Raw genomic sequence first — 23,025 nt, forward strand, 5'->3', positions numbered from 1 at the left:
TGCTTCCAATTTTCCTATTTGACCTTGTAAAAGTCATTTCCCTTCACTTGTCCTCAGTTTCCTTATCCTTGAAGTAGGGAAGTTGGACTTGATTATCTTTCAGATTCCTCCTAGCCCTGACATTCTAAGCATCAATGATTTTACACACAGGTGTGGTTCAGTAAAACACCTTTTTCTCTTCTAGAACTTTCTCAGTAAACCAGAAATGCTGAAGCATAGAGGCATAGACAGATCCTTAGGCTCCCTCTAACCCCTGATCCACAGCCCTGAAGCAGGTGGGTTTCTATAACATATTCTTGCTTCTCTCTAACCTACCTTTAAAGGCAAAATAACTCTATGCCTCCCATTTTACATCTTAGGTCTATTGAGTACTATCCTGTTGATGCTTAAAGACTATCTGGTCTTCTTCTTTTTTTTTTTTTTTTTTTAAACATCTTTATTGAAGTATAATTGCTTTACAATGGTGTGTTAGCTTCTGCTTTATAACAAAGTGAATCAGTTATACATATACATATGTTCCCATATCTCTTCCCTCTTGCATCTCCCTCCCTCCCACCCTCCCTATCCCACCCCTCTAGGTGGTCACAAAGCACCGAGCTGATCTCCCTGTGCTATGCGGCTGCTTCCCACTAGCTATCTATTTTACATTTGGTAGTGTATATATGTCCATGACACTCTCTCACCCTGTCACATCTCACCCCTCCCCCTCCCCATATCCTCAAGTCCATTCTCTAGTAGGTCTGTGTCTTTATTCCCGTCTTGCCACTAGGTTCTTCATGACCATTTTTTTTCCCTTAGATTCCATATATATGTGTTAGCATACTGTATTTGTTTTTCTCTTTCTGACTTACTTCACTCTGTATGACAGACTCTAACTCCATCCACCTCATTACAAATACCTCCATTTCATTTCTTTTTATGGCTGAGTAATATTCCATTGTATATATGTGCCACATCTTCTTTATCCATTCATCCGATGATGGACACTTAGGTTGCTTCCATGTCCTGGCTATTGTAAATAGAGCTGCAATGAACATTTTGGTACATGACTCTTTTTGAATTATGGTTTTCTCAGGGTATATGCCCAGTAGTGGGATTGCTGGGTCGTATGGTAGTTCTATTTTTAGTTTTTTAAGGAACCTCCATACTGTTCTCCATAGTGGCTGTATCAATTTACATTCCCACCAACAGTGCAAGAGGGTTCCCTTTTCTACACACCCTCTCCAGCATTTATTGTTTCTAGATTTTTTGATGATGGCCATTCTGACTGGTGTGAGATGATACCTCATTGTAGTTTTGATTTGCATTTCTCTAATGATTAATGATGATGAGCATTCTTTCATGTGTCTGTTGGCAATCTGTATATCTTCTTTGGAGAAATGTCTATTTAGGTCTTCTGCCCATTTTTGGATTGGGTTGTTTGTTTTTTTGTTATTGAGCTGCATGAGCTGCTTGTAAATCTTGGAGATTAATCCTTTGTCAGTTGCTTCATTTGCAAATATTTTCTCCCATTCTGAGGGTTGTCTTTTGGTCTTGTTTATGGTTTCCTTTGCTGTGCAAAAGCTTTTAAGTTTCATTAGGTCCCATCTGTTTATTTTTGTTTTTATTTCCATTTCTCTAGGAGCTGGGTCAAAAAGGATCTTGCTGTGATTTATGTCATAGAGTGCTCTGCCTATGTTTTCCTCTAAGAGTTTGATAGTGTCTGGCCTTACACTTAGGTCTTTAATCCATTTTGAGTTTATTTTTGTGTATGGTGTCAGGGAGTGTTCTAATTTCATACTTTTACATGTACCTGTCCAATTTCCCCAGCACCACTTATTGAACAGGCTGTCTTTTCTCCACTGTATATGCTTGCCTCCTTTATCAAAGATAAGGTGACCATATGTGTGTGGGTATATCTCTGGGCTTTCTATCCTGTTCCATTGATCTATATTTCTGTTTTTGTGCCAGTACCAAACTGACTTGATTACTGTAGCTTTGTAATATAGTCTGAAGTCAGGGAGCCTGATTCCTCCACCTTCATTTTTCGTTCTCAAGATTGTTTTGGCTATTCGGGGTCTTTTGTGTTTCCATACAAATTGTGAAATTTTTTGTTTTAGTTCTGTGGAAAATGCCAGTGGTAGTTTGATAGAGATTGCGTTGAATTTGTAGATTGCATTGGGTAGTAGAGTCATTTTCACAATGTTGATTCTTCCAATCCAAGAACATGGTATATCTCTCCATCTATTTGTATCATCTTTAATTTCTTTCATCAGTGTCCTATAATTTTCTGCATACAGGTCTTTTGTCTCCTTAGGTAGGTTTATTCCTAGATATTTTATTCTTTTTGTTGCAATGGTAAACGGGAGTTTTTTCTTAATTTCACTTTCAGATTTTTCATCATTAGTGTATAGGAATGCCAGAGATTTCTGTGCATTAATTTTGTATCCTGCTACTTTACCAAATTCATTGATTAGCTCTAGTAGTTTTCTGGTAGCATCTTTTGGATTCTCTATGTATAGTATCATGTCATCTGCAAACAGTGACAGCTTTACTTCTTCTTTTCTGATTTGGATTCCTTTTATTTCTTTTTCTTCTCTGATGGCTGTGGCTAACACTTCCAAAACTATGTTGAATAATAGTGGTGAGAGTGGGCAACCTTGTCTTGTTCCTGATCTTAGTGGAAATGGTTTCAGTTTTTCACCATTTAGGACAATGTTGGCTGTGGGTTTGTCATATATGGCCTTTATTATGTTGAGGAAAGTTCCCTCTATGCCTACTTTCTGCAGGGCTTTTATCATAAATGGGTGTTGAATTTTGTCAAAAGCTTTCTCTGCCTCTATTGAGATGATCATATGGTTTTTCTCCTTCAATTTGTTAATATGATGTATCACGTTGATTGATTTGCGTATATTGAAGAATCCTTGCATTCCTGGAATAAACCGCACTTGATCATGGTGTATGATCCTTTTAATGTGCTGTTGGATTCTGTTTGCTAGTATTTTGTTGAGGATTTTTGCATCTATGTTCATCAGTGATATTGGCCTGTAGTTTTCTTTCTTTGTGACATCTTTGTCTGGTTTTGGTATCAGGGTGATGGTGGCCTCGTAGAATGAGTTGGGGAGTGTTCCTCCCTCTGCAATATTTTGGAAGAGTTTGAGAAGGATAGGTGTTAGCTCTTCTCTAAATGTTTGATAGAATTCGCCTGTGAAGCCATCTGGTCCTGGGCTTTTTTTTGTTGGAAGATTTTTAATCACAGTTTCAATTTCAGTGCTTGTGATTGGTCTGTTCATATTTTCTATTTCTTCCTGGTTCAGTCTCGGCAGGTTGTACATTTCTAAGAATCTGTCCATTTCTTCCAGGTTGTCTATTTTATTGGCATAGAGTTGCTTGTAGTAATCTCTCATGATCGTTTGTGTTTCTGCAGTGTCAGTGGTTACTTCTCCTTTTTCATTTCCAATTCTATTGATTTGAGTCTTCTCCCTTTTTCTCTTGATGAGTCTGGCTAATGGTTTATCAATTTTGTTTATCCTCTCAAAGAACCAGCTTTTAGTTTCATTGATTTTTGCTATTGTTTCCTTCATTTCTTTTTCATTTATTTCTGATCTGATCTTTATGATTTCTTTCCTTCTGCTAGCTTTGGGGTTTTTTTGTTCTTCTTTCTCTAATTACTTCAGGTGCAAGGTTAGGTTGTTTATTCGAGATGTTTCCTGTTTCTTGATGTAGGCTTGTACTGCTATAAACTTCCCTCTTAGAACTGCTTTTGCTGCATCTCATAGGTTTTGGGTCGTCGTGTCTCCATTGTCATTTGTTTCTAGGTATTTTTTTTATTTCCCCTTTGATTTCTTCAGTGATCACTTCGTTATTAAGTAGTGTATTGTGTAGCCTCTATGTGTTTGTATTTTCTACAGATCTTTTCCTGTAATTGATATCTAGTCTCATAGCATTGTGGTCAGAAAAGATACTTGATACAATTTCAATTTTCTTAAATTTACCAAGGCTTGATTTGTAACCCAAGATATGATCTATCCTGGAGAATGTTGCATGAGCACTTGAGAAAAATGTGTATTCTGTTGTTTTTGGGTGGAATGTACTATCAATATCAATTAAGTCCATCTTGTTTAATGTATCATTTAAAGCTTCTGTTTCCTTATTTATTTTCATTTTGGATGATCTGCCCATTGGTGAAAGTGGGGTGTTAAAGTCCCCTACTATGATTGTGTTACTGTCGATTTCCCCTTTTATGGTTGTTAGTATTTGCCTTATGTATTGAGGTGCTCCTACGTTGGGTGCATAAATATTTACAATTGTTATACCTTCCTCTTGGATCGATCCCTTGATCATTATATAGTGTCCTTCTTTGTCTCTTGTAATAGTCTTTATTTTAAAGTCTATTTTGTCTGATATGAAAATTGCTACTCCAGCTTTTTTTGATTTCCATTTGCATGGAATATCTTTTTCCATCCCCTCACTTTCAGTCTGTATGTGTCTCTAGGTCTGAAGTGGGTCTCTTGTAGACAGCATATATATGGGTCTTGTTTTTGTATCCATTCAGCCAGTCTGTGTCTTTTGGTGGGAGCCTTTAATCCATTAACATTTAAGGTAATTATCGATATGTATGTTCCTATTCCCATTTTCTTAAATGTTTTGGGTTTGTTATTGTAGGTGTTTTCCTTCTCTTGTGTTTCTTGCCTAGAGAAGTTCCTTTAGCATTTGTTGTAAAGCTGGTTTGGTGGTGCTGAACTCTCTCAGCTTTTGCTTGTCTGTAAAGGTTTTAATTTCTCCATCAAATCTGAAAGAGATCCTTGCTGGGTAGAGTAATCTTGGTTGTAGGTTTTTCTCCTTCATCACTTTAAGTATATCCTGCCACTCCGTTCTGGCTTGCAGAGTTTCTGCTGAAAGATCAGCTGTTAACCTTATGGGGATTCCCTTGTGTTTTATTTCTTTTTTTTCCCTTGCTGCTTTCAATATGTTTTCTTTATATTTAATTTTTGATAGTTTGATTAATATCTTCCAGGTCACTTATCCGTTCTTCTGCCTCAGTTATTCTGCTATTGATCCCATCTAGAGTATTTTTAATTTCATTTATTGTGTTTTTCATCGTTGCTTGGTTCCTCTTTAGTTCTTCTACGTATTTGTTAAATGTTTCTTGCATTTTGTCTATTCTATTTCCAAGATTTTGGATCATCCTTACTATCATTATTCTGAATTCTTTTTCAGGTAGACTACCTATTTCCTCTTCATTTGTTAGGTCTGGTGTGTTTTGATCCTGCTCCTTCATCTGCTGTGTGTTTTTCTGTCTTCTCATTTTGCTTATCTTACTGTGTTTGGGGTCTACTTTTCACAGGCTGTAGGTTCGTAGTTCCCGTTGTTTTTGGTATCTGTCCCCAGTGGCTAAGGTTGGTTCAGTGGGTTGTGTAGGATTCCTGGTGGAGGGAACTAGGGCCTGTGTTCTGGTGGATGAGGCTGGATCTTGTCTTTCTGGTGGGCACGTCCACGTCTGGTGGTGTGTTTTGGGGTGTCTGTGGCCTTATTATGATTTTAGGCAGCCTCTCTGCTAATGGACGGGTTGTGTTCCTGTCTTGCTAGTTGTTTGGCATAGCGTGTTCAGCACTGTAGCTTGCTGGTCGTTGAGTGAAACTGGGTCTTGATGTTGAGATGCAGATCTCTGAAAGATTTTTGCCGTTTGGTATTATGTGGTGCTGGGAGGTCTTTTGTGGACCAGTGTCCTGAAGTTGGCTCTCCCACGTCAGAGGCACAGCCCTGATGCCTGGCTGGAGCACCAAGAGCCTTTCATTCACATGGCTCAGAGTAAAAGGGAGAAAAAATAGAAAGAAAGAAAGAGGATAAAACAAAAGGAAATAAAATAAAGCTATTATAAAGCAAAGCTATACAGACAAAATCTCACATAGAAGCATACACATATACACTCACAAAAAAAGGAAAAGGGGAAAAATTAATATATCCTGCTCCCAAAGTCCACCTCCTGAATTTGGGATGATTCGTTGTCTATTCAGGTATTCAACAGATGCAGGCACATAAAGTCGCTTGTGGAGTTTTAATACTGTGCTTCTGAGGCTGCTGGGAGAGATTTCCCTTTCTCTTCTTTGTTTGCACAGCTCCCGGGGTTCAGCTTTGGATTTGGACCCGCGTCTGCATGTAGGTTGCCTGAGGGCGTCTGTTCCCCGCCCAGACAGAACGGGGTTAAAGGAGCAGCTGCTTCGGGGGCTCTGGCTCACTCAGGCGGGGGGGGAGGGAGGGGTATGGATGCGGGGCGAGCCTGCGGTGGCAGAGGCCGGCGTGACGTTGCAGCACCCTGAGGCGCGCCGTAATAACTGCAATTTTTTAAAACATGATTTGATGGGCTCAGTAGTGTAGTTGATATAAGAAGGGATAGAATCAATGAACTTGAGGACAGAACAATTTAATTTATGCAATCTGAACTACAGAGAAAAAAATAGACTAATAAAATAATGAACAGAGCCCTATGGACCTGTGGGACAATAACAAAAGATCCCACATTCATATCATCAGAGTCTAAGAAGGAGAGGAGAAACAGTGAGCTTCAAAGAGTATTTGGAGAAACAATTGCTGAAAAATTTCCCAATTTAGTGAAATACATAGGACTAAAGATTCAAGAAACTGAGCAAACTCAAAATAGGACAAACTCAAAGAAATCCATGCCTAGACATATCATAATTAAACTTCTGAAAAGTAAAGGCAAATTAAAAGTATTCACAGCAACCAATGACAAAAGACAAAATACCTATAGAGGAGCATCAATCTGAATATCAGTAGCTTTCTCAGAAACCAGGGATGTCAGAAGGAAATAACACAAAATTTTTCAAGTACTAAAATAAAAGAATTGACAACTGTGAATTCTCTATCCAGGAAATCTATCCTTCAGAAATGAAGACGAAATAAAAAAAAAATCATCAAATGAAGGAAAACTGAAAGAATATGACTCTAGCATATCTACCCCTAAAGAAAGACTAAAAGAAAATCTTTAAACAAAAAAGGAACTTATAAAAGAAGGAATCTTGGAGGAAAAAGATGGAAGAAAGAACAATGGAAAGAGCAAAAAATAGGAAAATACAATAGACTATCCTTCCCCTCATGAGTTTCCTAAATCATTTGTTATAACTGAAACAAATATTATAATGTCATCTTATACTTAAAACAATGATATTTAAAATGGGTCCAATCAAGATGTCAGGGTAAGAGGACATGGAGCTCACCTCCACCCACAAACACAAGAGCTCCAGCTATGTGTTATTTATATGCAAATGCAGGACAAAATGCTATTATGAATGGCTGAGTTAGTATAAAAGAGAACAATTATTATTTTTATAAACTCATATTTATATAGTGTTTTTTAATATAAAAAGTGCTTTTTATATACTAATAAATCTGCACAATTAATTCTATGACTTATGTTGTGTCCAATTTAGAGATTCAGAAAAATTTTAGACTAATGCACATCAGACTTAATACACATAAGAATCACCTGCAAATCTTGTTAAACTGCTGTTTCTGATTCTGGAAATCTGGGGTGGGGCCAAGTCTTAATTAATCACTGGTTTCTGGGTGATGCCAATGCTGCTGGTCTGTGGACCACATTTTGAGTAACAAGGATCTAGTCTTCACTAGTTCTTGGGCCATTACATGCTACTGCTCTTGTGACTATCAATTTTTGAGAAATAAAATGACAGGGATGTAATGTACACATGGGGAATATAATCAATAACATTGTAACAATTTGTATGGTGATGGGTCTTATGTCACTGGTCATTTCACAATGCATAAAAATATTGAATCAGTATGTTGTACACTTAAACCTAATATAACATTATATGTTAATTATAGTTCGATAAAAATAACATGGCGATATATATATATATATATATATATATATATATACACACACACATGTGGAATTGTATATTGTTCCATATGTGTGTATATATATACACATGTGGAACAAGTTTTACTTTAAACTAGCAGAAGGACTCCTGTACAATCAAGGCTGTAGGAAAGATACACATATAATTGGATTGGGCAGGAAGAAAATCAACTGGATTGGGACCTGCGCTCCTGGGAGGAGACTCAGAGGAAAAGAGGGGTCACAAAGACAGACACCTGCCACGGGGAGTAATCAGGCTGATCCACAGACTGGGTGTCCCAGTGCAGGAGACCAGCCCCTTTGGCCAGTTGGAGAACCATTGGGATAGAAAGGCTGGAGAAGCCTGGACTCCACTTGTGAGGAGCACAAGAGTGCTGGCTTTCCCCCGGGGCAGGGCAGAAAGAAGTATGCCCTACAAGTTACCAGGTTTCCTGCAATTGCCTCACTGTGATCCCAGACTGAGCCAAGCAAACACTTCATCCACACTCACTCCACCAAACAGTGCAGCACTGGACCTAGGGCATCCAGGATCTGGGAAAAGAACTGACCTTGGGATGCAGAGGTGATCTGCTCCAAAGGCAGAGCTCAGGTGAGGTGGCAATGGCCATTGTTGGTGCTTACTCAAGCAGTGCCCCAGAAGCAGCCCAGACTTTTTTTTTGTTTTTAATTTTTATTGGAGTATGGTTGCTTTACAATGTTGCATTAGCCTCCACTGCACAACAAAATGAATCAGGCATACACATAGAGATATCCCCTCGCATTTGGACTTCCCCCCCATTTGGACTTCCCTCCCATTTAGGTAACCACAGTACATTAGGTAGAGTTCCCTGTGCTACACAGTATGTTCCCAGCAGTTGTCTATTTTATACATAGTATCAATAATATATATGTGTCAATCCCAGTCTCCCAGGTCCACCCTCTTCACTCCTTTCCCCCTTGGTACCCATACGTTAGTTCTCTAAGTCTGTGTCTCTGTTTCTGCTTTGCATATGAGATCTTCTATACCATTTTTCTAGATTCCACATATATGCATTATACAATATTTGCTTTTCTCTTTCCGAGTTACTTCACTCTGTATGACATTCTTTAGGTCCATCCATGTCTCTACAAATGAACCAATTTCGTTCCTTTTTATGGCTGAGTAATATTCCATTGTATATATGTACCATAGCTTCTTTATCCATTCCTCTGTTGATGGACATTTAGGTGGCTTCCATGTCCTAGCTATTGTAAATAGTGCTGCTATGAACATTGGGGTGCATGTGTTTTTTTGAACTATAGTTTTCTCTGCGTTTATGCCCAGTAGTGGGATTGCTGGGTCATATGGTAGTTCTATTTTTAGTTTTTTAAGGAACCTCCATATTGTTCTCCATAGTGGCTGTATCAATTTACATTCCCTCCAACAGTGTATGAGGGTTTCCTTTTCTCCACACCCTCTCCAGCACTTATTGATTGTAGATTTTTTGACGATGGCCATTCTGACCGGTGTGAGATGATACCTCGTTGTAGTTTTGATTTGCATTTCTCTAATAATTAGTGATGTTGAGCATCTTTTCATGTGTTTGTTGGCCATCTGTATGTCTTCTTTGGAGAAATGTCTATTTAGGTCTTCTGCCCATTTTTGGACTGGGTTGCTTGTTTTTTTGATATTGAGCTGTATGAGCTGCTTCTATATTTTGGAGATTAATCTTTTGTCAGTTGCTTCATTTGCAAATATTTTCTCCCATTTTGAGGGTTGTCTTTTTGTCTTGTTTATTGTTTCCTTTGCTGTGCAAAAGCTTTTAAGTTTCATTAGGTCCCATTTGTTTATTTTTGTTTTAATTTTCATTATTCTAGGAGATGGGTCAAAAACGATGTTGCTGTGATTTATGTCAAAGAGTGTTCTGCTTATGTTTTCCACTAAGAGTTTTATAGTGTCTAGTTTTACTTTTAGGTCTTTAATCTATTTTGAGTATATTTTTGTGTATGGTGTTAGGGAGTGTTCTAAATTCATTCTTTTACATGTAGCTGCCCAATTTTCCCAGCACCACTTATTGAAGAGACTGCCTTTTCCCCATTGTATATTTTTGCCTCCGTTGTCATAGATTAGGTGACAATAGGTGTGTGGGTTTATCTCTGGGCTTTCTATCCTATTCCATTGATCTATATTTCTGTTTTTTTGCCAGTACCATACTGTCTTGATTACTGTAGCTTTGTAGTATAGTCTGAAGTCAGGGAGCCTGATTCCTCCCACTTTTCTTTTTCAAGATTACTTTGACAGCCCAAACTTCTGACAGCAGTGCAGCTGCCAGGTTTCCTGTGACCACCTCTCTCTGTGCCCCAGCTCACACCAAGCAAATGCTCTGGCACCACTCACCCCATGCCACAGCACAGTACTAGATCTGGGGCAGCCATAACCAGGAGAAAGAAGCAACCACAGGCTCCATCTCAGGGGAGCTACATATGCCTACACAGGCAGAGCATCAGACTCTGTATGCACATGAGGCTCACTTGCTTTAGCACTCCCTTCCTTTGGGGTAAATGTCCCAGTGAAGGGAGAAGGGAAAACACACACTTAAAGAGAACAGAGCCAGCTCAATGTCAACCCTCAGGGCTTCTGCTCCAGCAACTTAATGTCAGACCCCAACATTGACAGGGTGGTGACTGCCACTGAGCAAAGAGGAAGTCCCTCCTCACACCCTGTGCAGTATCTAGTTCCTCCATCTCCAACCCCAAGTTGTAGCAAGGTGATAGCTGCCATTAAACACTGAGGAAACATGTGACTGGTGTCTGCATCAAATCCAGCCCTCCCACAAAAGGCATTGGGTAGATGCAGTTGGCATAGGGACACTCCAACATAAGAACACTCCTTCAAGACCAAAAGAGGTAACTTTCACCTAAGTTAAGTAAAATGAAAAGGAAGAGTAACAACTCTCGATTGCAAGAGCAAGAGAAATCCCCCCCCACACAAAAAAATAATGCAACAGAAATAAACAATGTATCAGATAAAATATTCAAAACAATGGTAATAAAAATGAAAATTGAATTAGGGAAAAGAATTGATCTAAACACTAGTCATTTTAACAAGGAAATAGAAAATATAAAAAAGACCCAACCAGAAACAGACACTTCGATATCTTAAACAAAAAATACTAGGAGGAATGAATAGCAAATTAAGTGATGCAGAAAAATGCCTAAGAAATATGGAATATAGAATAATGGAAATAACTCAATCATAACAGCAGAAAGAACAACAATTTAAAAAAATGAAAGCAATCTATGAGATCTCTGGTATAACATTAAGTATGCCAACATTTACAGTATAGGGGTTCCAGAAGAAGAGAGAGAATAGGGGATCAAAAATGTATTTAACGAAATTATGGCTGAAAAGTTCCCAAACATAAAGAAGGAAACAGATATCCAGGTACAAGAAGCACAGCAGGTCTCAAATAAGATGAACACAAACAGACCCACATCAAGACATCATAACTAAAATGGCAAAATTCAAAGATGGAGAATTCTAAAAGCAGGAAGAGAAAAACAAAGAGTCATATACAAAGGAATCCCCGTAAGGCTGTCAGCTGATTTCTCTACAGAAACTTTGCAGGCCAGAAGGGAATGGCATTATATATTTAATAAAGTGCAGAAAGGGAACAACTTGCAACTTAGGATAACCTACCAAACAAGATTATCATTTAGAATAGAAGGAGAGACAAACACAAACTAAAAGAATTCAGCAATACTAAATCTACTTTAAAAGAAGGATAAGGAGACCTTCAAGATGGAGGAAGAGTAAGACGCGGATATCATCTTCATCCCCACAAATACATCAGAAATACATCTACATGTGGAACAACTCCTACAGAACACCTAGTGAATGCTGGCAGAAGACCTCAGACTTTCCAAAAGTTGTGTGGCTGATAGGGTCCTGGTGCTCCAGGCGGGTGTCAGTCCTGTGCCTCTGAGGTGGGAGAGCCAAATTCAGAACATTGGTCCACCAGAGACCTCCCGGCCCCATGTAATAGCAAACAGTGAAAGCTCTCCCAGAGATCTCCATCTCAATGCTAAGACCCAGCTCCACGCAATGACTAGCAAGCTACAGTGCTGAACACCCTATGCCAAACAACTAGCAAGACAGGAACACAACCCGTCCATTAGCAGAGAGGCTGCCTTAAATCATAATAAGGTCACAGACACCACAAAACACACCACCATATGTGGTCCTGCTCACCAGAAAGACAAGATCCAGCCTCATCCACCAGAACACAGGCACTAGTCCCCTCCACCAGGAAGCCTACACAACCCACTGAACCAACCATACCCACTGGGGGCAGACACCAAAAACAACGGGAACTACAAACCTGCAGCCTGTAAAAAGGAGACCCCAAACACAAGACATTAAGCAAAATGAGAAGACAGAGAAACACATAGCAGATGAAACAGCAAGGTAAAATACCATCAAACCAAACAAATGAAGAGGAAATAGGCAGTGTACCTGAAAAAGAAGTCGGAGTAATGAGAGAAAAGATGATCCAAAATCTTGGAAATAGAATGGAGAAAATACAAGAAACGTTTAACAAGGACCTAGAAGAATTAAAGAGCAAACAAACAGTGATGAACAACACAATAAATGAAATTAAAAATTATCTGAAAGGAATCAATAGCAGAATAACTAAGGCAGAAGAACCGATACGTGACCTGGAAGATAAAATAGTGGAAAAAACTACTGCAGAGCAGAATAAAGAAAAAAGAATGAAAAGAATTGAGGACAGTCTCAGACACCTCTGGGACAACATTAAACGCATCAACATTCGAATTACAGGGGTCCCAGAAGAAGAAGAGAAAAAGAAAGGGACTGAGAAAATATTTGAAGAGATTATAGCTGAAAACTTCCCTAATATGGGAAAGGAAATATTTAATCAAGCCCAGGAAGTGCAGAGAGTCGCATACAGGATAAATCCAAGGAGAAACACACCAAGACACATATTAATAAAACTATCAAGAATTAAACACAAAGAAAAAATATTAAAAGCAGAAAGGGAAAAATAACAAATAACATACAAGGGAATCCCCATAAGGTTAACAGCTGATCTTCCAGCAGAAACTCTGCAAGCCAGAAGGGAGTGGCAGGACATATTTAACGAGATGAAAGGGAAAAACCTACAACCAAGATTACTCTACCCAGCAAGGATCTCTTTCAGATTCAACAGAGAAATTAAAACCTTTACAGAATAGCAAAAGGTAAGAAAATTCAGCACCACCAAACCAGCTTTACAAAAAATGCTAAAGGAAGTTCTCTAGGGAGGAAACACAGGAGAAGGAAAAGACCTACAATAACAAACCTAAAACAATTCAGAAAATGGAAATGGGAACATACATATCGATAACTACCTTAAATGTAAATGGATTAAATGCTCCAACCAAAAGACATAGACTGGCTAAATGGATACAAAAAAAAAGACCCATATATATGCTGTCTACAAGAGACCCACTTCAGACCTAGGGACACATACAGACTTAAAGTGAGGGGATGGAAAAAAATATTCCATGCAAATGGAAATCAAAAGAAAGCTGGAGTAACAATTCTCATATCAGAGAAAATAGACTTTAAAATAAAGACTATTACAAGAGACAAAAAAGGACACTACATAATAATCAAGGGATCGATCCAAGAAGAGGATATAACAATTGTAAGTATTTATGAACCCAACATAGGAGCACTTCAATACATAAGGCAAATGCTAACAGCCATAAAAGGGGAAATAGCCAGTAACACAATCATAGTAGGAGACTTTGACACCCCAGTTTCACCAACGGACAGATCATCTAAAATGAAAATAAATAAGGAAACACAGGCTTGAAACTATACGTTAAACATGATGGACTTAATTGATATTTATAGGACATTCTATCCAAAAAAAAAGAATACACATTCTTCTCAAGTGCTCATGGAACATTCTCCAAGATAGATCATATCTTGGGTCACAAATCAAGCCTTTGTAAATGTAAGAAAATTGAAAGTGTATCAAGTATCTTTTCCGACCACAATGCTATCAGACTAGATATCAATTACAGGAAAAAATCTGTAAAGAATACAAACACATGGAGGCTAAACAATACACTACTTAATAACCAAGAGATCACTGAAGAAACCAAAGAGGAAATAAAAAACATCTAGAAACAAATGACAATGAAAACACGATGACACAAAACCTATGGGATGCAGCAAAAGCAGTTCTAAGAGGAAAGTTTATAGTAATGCAATCCTACCTCAAGAAACAAGAAACATCTCAAATAAACAACCTAACCTTACACCTAAAGCAATTAGAGAAAGAAGAACAAAACCCCCCCAAAGTTAGCAGAAGGACAGAAATCATAAAGATCAGATCAGAAATAAATGAAAAAGAAATGAAGGAAACAATAGCAAAGATCAATAAAACTAAAAGCTGGTTCTTTGAGAATATAAACAAAATTGATGAACCATTAACCAGACTCATCAAGAGAAACGGGAGAAGACTCCAATCAATAGAATTAGAAATGAAAAAAGAAAAGTAACAACTGACACTGCAGAAATTAAAAGGATCATGAGAGATTACTACAAGCAACTATATGCCAATAAAATGGACAACCGGGAAGAAATGGAAAAATGCTTAGAAAAGCACAACCTTTTGATGGGAATAAAGATGCAGACCTACTAGAGAATGGACTTGAGAATACGGGGAGGGGGAAGGGTAAGCTGGGACAAAGTGAGAGAGTGGCATGGACATATATACACTACCAAATGTAAAATAGATAGCTAGTGGGAAGCAGCCACAGAGCACAGGGAGATCAGCTCGGTGCTTTCTGATCACCTAGAGGGGTGGAATAAGGAGGGTGGGAGAGAGGGAGATTCAAGAGGGAAGAGATATGGGGACATATGTATATGTATAACTGATTCGCTTTTTTATAAAGCAGAAACTAACACACCATTGGAAAACAATTATACACTAATAAAGATGTTAAAAAAAAAAAAGCACAACCTTCTGAGACTGAACCAGGAAGAAATAGAAAATTTAAACAGACCAATCACAAGCACTGAAATTGAAACTGGGATTAAAAGTCTTCCAACAAACAAAACCCCAGGACCAGATGGCTTCACAGGTAAATTCTATCAAACATTTAGAGAAGAGCTAACACCTGTCCTTCTCAAACCCTTTCAAAATATAGCAGAGGGAGGAACACTCCCAAACTCATTCTACAAGACCATCATTGCCCTGATACCAAAACCAGACACAATGTCACAAAGAAAGAGAACTACTGGCCAATATCATTGATGAACATATATGCAAAAATCCTCAAAAAAATACTAGAAAACAGAATCCAACAGTATATTAAAAGGATCATACACCATGATCAAGTGGCGCTTATCCCAGGAATGCAAGGATTCTTCAATATACGGATATCAATCAATGTGATACACCATATTAACAAATTGAAGGAGAAAAACCATATGATCATCTCAATAGACGCAGAAAAAGCTTTTGACAAAATTCAACACTGATTTACGATAAAAAAAAAAAACCTCCAGAAGGTAGACATAGAGGGAACTTACCTCAACATAATAAAGGCCATATATGACAAAGCCACATCCAACATCATTGTCAATGGTGCAAAACTGAAATCATTTCCACTAAGATCAGGAACAAGACAAGGTTGCCCAATCTCACCACTATTATTCAAAATAGTTTTGGAAGTTTTAGCCACAACAATCAGAGAAGAAAAACAAATAAAATAATCCAAATTGGAAAAGAAGAAGTAAAGCTGTCACTGTTTGCAGATGACAAGATACTATACGTAGAGAATCCTAAAGACTCTACCAGAAAACTACTAGAGCTAATCAATGATTAGGTAAAGTAGCAAGATACAAAATCAATGAACAGAAATCTCTTGCATTCCTATACACTAATGGTGAAAAATCTGAAAGAGAAATTAAAGAACCACTCCCATTTACCATTGCAATGTAAAGAATAAAATACCTAGGGATAAACCTACCTAGGGAGACAAAAGACCTGTATACAGAAAACTATAAGACGCTGTGGGAAAAAATCAAAGATGATACAAACAGATGCAGAGATATACCATGTTCTTGGATTGGAAGAATCAACATTGTGAAAATGACTATAGTACCCAAAGCAATCTACAGATTAAATGCAATTCCTATCAAACTACCAATGTCATTTTTCACAGAACTAGGACAAAAAATTTCACAATTTGTATGGAAACACAAAAGACTCCAAACAGCAAAAGCAATCTTGAGAAAGAAAAAGGGAGCTGGAGGAAACAGACTCCCTGACTTCAGACTATACTACAAAGCTACAGTAATAAAGATGGTACAGTACTGTCACAGAAACAGAAATATACACCAATGGAACAGGATAGAAAGCCCAGAGATAAACCAATGCACCTATGGTCACCTTATTTTTAATAAAGGAGGCAAGAACATACAATGGAGAAAAGACAGCCTCTTCAATAAGTGGTGCTGGGAAAACTGGAAAGCTACATGTAAATGAATGAAATTAGAACACTTCCTAACACCATACACAAAAATAAAATCAAAACGAATTAAAGACCTAAATGTACGGCCAGACAGTATAGAACTCTTAGAGGAAAACATAGGTAGAGCACTCTATGACATATATCACAGCAAGATACTTTTTGACCCACTTCCTAGAGAAATGGGAATAAAAACAAAAATAAACAAATGGCACCTAATGAAACTTAAAAACTTTTGCACAACAAAGGAAACCATAAACAAGACGAAAAGACAACCCTCAGAATGCGAGAAAATATTTGCCAATGAAGCAACTGACAAAGGATTAGTTTCCAAAATTTACAAGCACCTCATGCAGCTCAATATCAAAAAGCAAACAACCCAATCCAAAAATGGCAAAAGATCTAAATAGACATTTTTCTAAAGAAGATATACTGATTGCCAACAAACACATGAAAGAATGTTCAACAACACTAATCATTAGAGAAATGCAAATCAAAACTACAATGAGGTATCACCTCACACTAGTCAGAATGGCCATCATCAAAAAATCTACAAGCAATAAATGTTGGAGAGGGTGTGGAGAAAAGGGAACCCTTTTGCACTGTTGGTGGGAATGTAAATTGATACAGCCACTATGAAGAACATTATGGACATTCCTTAAAAAACGAGAAATAGAACTATGATACGACCCAGCAATCCCACTACTGGGCATATACCTGGAGAAAACTATAATTAAAAAAGAGTCATGTACCACAATAATCATTGTAGCTCTCTTTACAACAGCCAGGACATGGAAGCAACCTAAGTGTCCATCAACAGATGAATGGATAAAGAAGATGTGGCACATGTATACACTGCAATATTATTCAGCTATAAAAAGAAACGAAATTGAGTTATTTGTAGTCAGGTGGATGAACGTAGAGTCTGTCATACAGAGTGAAGTAGTTAGAAAAAAACTACCATATGCTAACCCATACATATGGAATCTAAAAAAAAAAAAACAAGTGGTTATGAAGAACCTAGGGGCAGGACAGGAATAAAGGTGCAGATGTAGAGAATGGACTTGAGGACATGGGGAGGGGGAAGGGTAAGCTGAGCCGAAGTGAGAGAGTGGCATGGACTTCTATATACTACCAGTTTTAAAATAGATAGCTAGTGGGAAGCAGCAACATAGCACAAGGAGATCAGCTCAGTGCTTTGTGAGAACCTAGAGGGGTGGGATAGGGAGGGTTTGAGTGAGACGCAAGAGGGAGGAGATATGGGGATATATGTATACGTATAGCTGATTCACTTTGTTATAAAGCAGAAACTAACACACATTTTAAAGCAATTATACTCTGATAAAGATGTTAAAAAACCAGAAGGATAAAAACAATATTATCATCTCAATAGACACAGAAAAAACATTTGACAAAATTCAGCATACATATATGAAAGTGTATATAGAGGAAGAATATCTCAAAATAATAACGGCCATTTACAACAAACCCACAGCCAACATCATACTCTTCAGTGAAAACCTGAAAGCCTTCCTGCTAAATTCAGGAACAGGAAAAGCATGTCCACTCTTGCTTTTTCTATTAACATGGTATTAGGAGTCCTAGCCACATCAGTCAGACAAGAAAAAGAAATAAAAATTATAAACATAGGAAGGTAAGAGGTAAAACTGCCACTAGTTAGAGATGACTTGACACTTTATATAGAAAATCCTAAAGTCTCCACTCCAAAACTATTAGAACTAAGAAATGAATTCAGAAAGGTTCCAGTATACAAGATTAATATAAAGAAATCTCTTCTGTTTCTATACACTAATAAGGAAATATCAGAAAGAAAATGTTTTCTAAAATCCCACTTAAAATTACATCAAAAAGAATAAAATACCTAGGAACAGAGTTAACTGAGGATATGAAATATCTATACTCTGAAATCTGTAAAACACTGATGAAGGAAATTAAAGATGATACAAAGAAATGGAAAGATATCCTGTTCTCTTGGCCTGAAAGAATTAATATTGTTACAATGGCCATACTACCCAAAACAATCTACAAAGTTAATGCAACCCCTATTGAAATACCCTTGACATTTTCCCCAGAACTAGAACAAATAATCTTAAAATACATATGGAACCACAAATGACCCCAAATTACCAAAACAATCTTGAGAGAAAGGAACAAAGCTGGAGGTATATCACTCCCAGACTTCAGCCTATACTACAAAGCTAGAGTAATCAAAACAGCATGGTACTGGCACAAAAACATGCACATGGATCAATGGAACAGAGTAGAGAGCTCAGAAATAAATCTTGTGGTCACCAAAGGGAAGGGGGAGCCGAATTCGAGGTACAGGATTAAAGATACAAAGTACTGTGTATAAAATAGAAAAGCAAAAGGATATATTGTATAGCACAGGGAATTATAGCTATTTTCTTGTAATAACTTATTATGGAGTATAATCTGCAAAAATATTGAATCACTATGCTGTACACCTGAGATGAATATAATATTGTAAATCAACTATACTTCAATAAAAAATAAAAAATTAAATACAACATTAAAATGGGTAGAGTATAAGGACCTAAATGGAAGTAATGTTTCACATTTCACTCAAAGTGGTAACACCTCAGCACAAGCAGACTGATAAGTCATATATATTTTAATATCTAGAACAACTAGCGAGAAAACTATACAATGCAAAGCACTTAAAATTATTATAAACAAATTGATATCAAATCTTAAAGAAATGTTGAATTAACCCCCATGAGAGTAAGAAAGGAGGAGAAGAAAACAGAAAACAAAGAGTAAACTGACAGAATTAAGCCTAAGCAGTGATGATTACCTTAAATGTACATCACCTAAATACACCAAGTAAAGACAGAGATTGATAGAGTAGATTTTAAAAAATGATCTAACTATATGCTATTTCAAAGAAGCTCAACTTCAGTTTCAGCAACATAGACATGTCATACATATCTAACAGTATAATCCATAAAAAGCAATAGAACCATATCAAAAGTTAAATACTTTTGCTCTGTGAAATCTTATGCACAAAGGATAAAAATACATACTACAAAGAGAAAGAAAAGTTTGCAAACCAAATATTCAAAAAAGGATGGTTATGTTGAATATATAATGAACTCTCAAAATTCAACTTTAAAAAAGTCCCAAACATTACAATTAGAAAATATAAAAAAGAAAAGAACAACTATTTTACTGAAGGGGATATAAAGATGGCAAATAAGAACATGAAAATGTATTCAATATCATTAGCCATAAAGGAAATTCAAATTAAAACTACAATGAAATATCACTATATGGTTATCAGAATAGCTAAAATAAATAGTTGTGACATTAATGTTGGCAGGGATGAAAGTAAACAGTATGATTCATACGTTACAGAAGGGAATGTAAAATGCTACAGCCATTCTGGAGAACAGTTTAGCACTTTCTTATAAAATTAAACATACCTAGAGTCTGTCATACAGAGTGAAGTAAGTCAGAAAGAGAAAAACAAATACTGTATGCTAACACATATATATGGAATCTAAAAAAAATGGTACTGATGAACCTAGTGGCAGGGCAGTAATAAAGATGCAGACGTAGAGAACAGACTTGAGGACAGGGTGTGGGGGAAGGGGAAGCTGGGACGATGTGAGAGAGTAACATTGACATATATACACTACCAAACTAAAATAGATAGCTAGTGGGAAGCTGCTGCATAGCACAAGGAGATCAGCTTGATGCTTTGTGACGACCTAGAAGTGGGGGATAGGGAGGGTGGGAGGAATATTCAAGAGGGAAGGGATATGGGATATATGTATACATACAGCTGATTCACTTTGTTGTACAGCAGAAACTCACACAATATTGTAAAGCAATTATACTCCAATAAAGACATAAAAAAATTCAAAGAACATAAAATTCATCATTTAAAAAAATAAATAAACTAAACATACAGACTCCCAATGAACACAAACTTCTCTGATTTCTATCCCTTCTTAGCAAATGTTTAGATCCTAAATCATAGTTCTCAATTTCAGGGTGATTTATTGTGACTCTTAAGGCTACAAATACAAGTATCATCAGCTTAAGAAGAAGCTAGAAGGTGAGTTCCCCAGACACCTGGACACCAGTTGCAAGGGGACACCCTAGGCCACCTAGTTCTTTGAAGTGATGGTGGAGGAGGCTAAGGCTACTTCATGAATAAATATATAGGATCCTGAATTAGATACTGAAATAGAAAAAGAACTTTAGTAGAAAAACTGGAGAAATTGAATGAAGTTTCAAGTTAAGTTAGTAGTATTTGACCAATGTGCATTCTTTAGTTTTGATTATCATACCACAGTAAATATAAGAGGTTAGCATTAGTAGAAGCTAGGTGAAGTGTATATGTGAACACCGTACTATCTTTGAAATTCTCCTGTAAATTAAAATTTATTTCAAAACAAAATATTTTTAAAAGTTAATCTGGACTTCTGATTTCAGCTTTAACATATAAAGGGCTTAGAAGTATCACTCCAATCTTACTAGAAGAGAAAAACTGAACAAACTGAATATAAATGACTTTTCTTGGACTTACCATAGAACTGAGGTCACAGGGAAATTACCACCCCCAAAATGTGGAGATACAGGTGAATGCAGAAAATTAGAGTTGATATCAATTTGAATAGAGCAGAAGCCACTGGAGCCATAAATTGGTAGGAAAAGTTGAATGTTAATTTTGACAAATTGCTAGTGACTGAGTGTGGCCTACCAGGAGAACAAAAAAACTCATGAGGGCTGAAGTCCTGGTTCTCCACACTTACATAGATTATACCTCCAATAAACCTACTATGTTGTCAAAGTAAAGAAACAAGAAAAATCTTCTGTTTCTGGAAGAAAAAAGGGAAAATTAAGCATTTTTAAATGCATGCAGAGTATCCTCCATAAAAAGGCCTACTGTGCAGGGGAACATTCTTTATCAGAGACTTATTCTACCTGCAGGAAAGATATTTACCCAAATCCAGACCCCTATACCTCCCTGTCTCATCTACAAATGGAAAAAAACCAATAAATACCCTGTAAAGTGACATAGGCTCACAAAGAGAATAAGCAATTCTCTTACTCCATACCTTACCACCATGCCAACAGTGGTTCTGTATAATAACAGTGGATTACAGCTGAAGGAACTGTAAGTCACTGACTGTATTTAAGAAGAAACTCATATGGAGGGACTCTCCTGGTGGTGCAGTGGTTTAGAATCCACCTGCCAATGCAGGGGACATTGGTTTGATCCCTCGTCTGGGAAGATCCCACATGCCATTGAGCAACTAAGCCTGTGCACCACAACTACTGAGCCCATGCACCACAACTACTGAAGCCCACGCACCTACAGCCTGGGCTCCGCAACAAGAGAAGCCACTGCAATGAGAAGCACGTGCACCGCAACGAAGAGTAGCCCCCACTAACCGCAACTAAAAAAAGCCCATACACAGCAATGAAGACCCAACATAGCCAAAAATAAAATAGATAGATAGATAGATAGATAAAACTAATTGTATAAATAAAACTCAGTTTCTTGCTAAAAAAAAAAAAAAAGAAAGAAACTCATATGGAAACCCAAAGACAGTAAGGGAGACCAAAATAAGGACACTAGTTGAAATCTCTGGTCCCTACAGCTACAGCAAACATTAAATACAGCCCACCCCTTCATATAAGTATAAAATCTCACACTAAAGTCCTATTTATCTCAGTTTCTACTACCTAGGAACTTGAGTTACTATGATATCACATTGGGCTTCTAACAACAAAGTTACAAGTCATGCTAAATGACAAGAAACCAGTTTGAAAAGACAAAAGACTCATCTGAGCCAGACTCAGGTATAATGCAGAGTTTAGAATGAGCAGATAGGAAACTTAAAATAACTATGATTACTATGCTTGTGACTCTAATGAAAAACATAGTTAACATGCAATTACAGATGGGTAATATAAGCAGAGATATGGAAATCTCAAGAAAACATTTTAAAAATGCTAGAATTTTTAAAACTGGCATAAATGAAAAATTCCTTTGATGAGCTCATGAGTAGGTTGGACACAGCTTAGGAAAGAATCAGGAACCTTGAACACATGTCAATAGAAACTTCCCAAACTGAAATGCAAAGTAAAATATAATTTTAAAAAACTAAATATTCAAGAACTGTGGGATAATTTCAAAGGTATTATATATATATATATATATATATATATATATATATATATATATATATATATAAATGGAATACCAAAAAGAGAAGAAAAAAAGGATGAAGTATGTGAAATGTTTGAATTAGTAATGGCAGATTTATTCAAAACTAATGACTGACACTAAACCACAGATTCAGGAAACTCAGAGAACATCAAGCAAGAAACATGTCAAAAAATATAAATCCGGGCATTTCATATTAAATTGAGAAAACAGAAGACAAAGAAAAACTTAAAAGAAACTAGAGAGGTGAGGGGAAAAGTTACCTATAGAAGAATAAGCACTACATTGGATTTGTCAAAACCAGGCAAGCAGAAAGAGAGTGGAGTGAAATATTTATAGTGATATAAATAAAACAAAACAACAAAAGACCACACCAATCTAGAATTCTATATCCAGCAAAATTATCTTT

The sequence above is a fragment of the Eubalaena glacialis genome, chromosome X (genome assembly GCF_028564815.1).
Source record: "Eubalaena glacialis isolate mEubGla1 chromosome X, mEubGla1.1.hap2.+ XY, whole genome shotgun sequence".
Classification (NCBI taxonomy): Eukaryota; Metazoa; Chordata; class Mammalia; order Artiodactyla; family Balaenidae; genus Eubalaena; species Eubalaena glacialis.